The sequence below is a fragment of the Colobus angolensis genome, unplaced genomic scaffold, assembly GCF_000951035.1.
Source record: "Colobus angolensis palliatus isolate OR3802 unplaced genomic scaffold, Cang.pa_1.0 Scaffold13, whole genome shotgun sequence".
NCBI classification, from domain to species: Eukaryota; Metazoa; Chordata; class Mammalia; order Primates; family Cercopithecidae; genus Colobus; species Colobus angolensis.
In genome coordinates, this window is record NW_012114252.1 from 8,979,634 (window position 1) to 8,981,871 (window position 2,238).

Consider the following 2,238-nt stretch of genomic DNA (forward strand, 5'->3'; position numbering starts at 1 on the left):
TCCGCCCGTCTCGGCCTCCCAAAGTGCTGGGATTACAGGCTTGAGCCACCGCGCCCGGCTAGTCTCAACTTTCTTCTGGGCCCTTTCGATTTCATTTATCTAATTCAAATAAACTGCAAATCATCTCTCCATATGCACTAAAATAGTATCTCATTTTCACCATCTCAATGAAAGTGCTGCTGGGACTCTGCCTTTGAAGAAGGAAAGACATGAATGAGAAAGACACTGTGTGCTGTGATGAGAATTTCTGAGGCACAGGAGAGGTTCACCCACACCAAGCATATATCTGAACTAAAATGCTTTTAGAAACTAACATAATAACCCATCTGAATTCCTAAGTATGCCTGAAGCCAGGGGCCAATACAAGAGCATGGTTTGCTATGAACTAGCTGGAAGAAAGGTGTGAGTGAAGATAAAATTCACAGGTGTCCTAACAGGATACATTCATCATCATGTAGCTAGACTAATTTCTCTGAAATGTGAAGTTATCATACAATATGGGCAAGGCAGAGAATCCCGGTGTTTTTCTGCAGATAGGCACAGTAAGTAGGCTGATTATTGTCTTTTGTCCAAACTAGGGTGTATCTGAAAGTCAGTGGGCTAGTTACTAGTTATGCAGGGAGGAGAAGCAACCAAGACCGCACATGGACAGTCTGCACAGCAGCCCCATTCATGGAGATGCTGGCCACTTCTATCAGTATTTTTTACCTTTTTCCTCAAGGAAAAAATGATTGGTTTTTCTATTTCATCAGAAACTACTATTTCCCCTTTGGGGAAGGCAGAAAAAACAACAGAAGTCCCAAGAATATAACTTGGAAAGATGACTGCGAAGTGAGATTACGAACCTGTAACGTACCCACAATCAACCCTTTCCCAGAATCATCTGTACTTTCAGAGAGTACTTGGTTTTCTAAAAGTCACCAAGGGACTTTCCCATATTAGTCTTCTGGTGAATCTGATGGGTCAAAATACCCAGAAAGTTTTTAGGAAATGATAAAAACTTGTAAATGATGTTGGGGATCTGAATCCACAATAAGACAACAGGGCATGTTTCTTTAATAATGACACACAACTACTACTACGGCAAGGAAGAAATTTGAAACGCACAGCTTTTTTTCTTTTTTTTTTTTTTTAAGACCTTGTACCTGATTTGCTTTGGTTAAACCAGTTTGATGTTTGAGAGAATAAATAATTTATCATAAAAGAAACTGATAAACCTTATTTTTAGCATGCTAACAATCTATTTTAAGACTTGTGAATTTTGAGTCTGGCACAGAAACTTAAAATTTCTTTAATAAGGGAAAATCATCATTTTCTAAAAATCTATTTGCCAGCACTTTACATACATGATCTAATCTTTATCGTAATCATGGAAGTATATCTGCATTTCCTCCAGAAAATCAGCGGCCCAAACGGCGACCAGTTGAGTACCTGTACTAGAATTTGAGACTACAATCTTGGCTATAACTAAAAGTGAATCTCAATATGGACACTGATAGGCTGGCAAGCTCCCCAAAACAAAACAAAACAAAACAAAAAAGATGCGATTTGTAAGTGCTGAAGGGAATGCACATTTGCAAATGGTGCACTGAGAAAAAACAGGTCAGAATCCTGTACACCATCCTGTTCTCTGTTACAATTGTATGTCTTCACTGCCTAATTAAAATACAAAACCAAAAATTCTCTCTCCCCTCCTGCACACTACCCCATAATCTACCCAAACCCACACACAGGCAGTTTCATTTGGACTTTGTGGATGGTACTTCAGTGGCAGAAAACTCCAGGGGTATAATGGCTGGGACATGGAGGATTCTGGTTAAGTATCCCAGCTGGTTTAATTTCCCAAAAAGTAAACACAAACTACAACGGGTGAAGTTTTTTCCACGGTCTGTGATCATCTTCAAGACCTTTCCAGGCCTCAGATCCATAACTATTTTAAAAAAAAAAAATCACTGTTGTATTGTTCCTTCTCCTCCCTAAATTCTAGTCCTTGTTTTTAATCTTTAGGGGAAACAAACATGCTACAAAGCAATTCTGTGACTTGATCACTGCTACTGCCAAAATTAACACCACTCACCAGATCCTTAGTAACGTTCAGAATATTTAGACCACTTATCTATTGTTTTAAATCTCTTTTTCTAGACTAGAGGAATGAACCAAAACCTAATTATGAGACCTGTGAACGCTAGCTACCCCAGCAATGAAGAAACCCGTTTCTGGTTATTTCTTCTTTGTCCT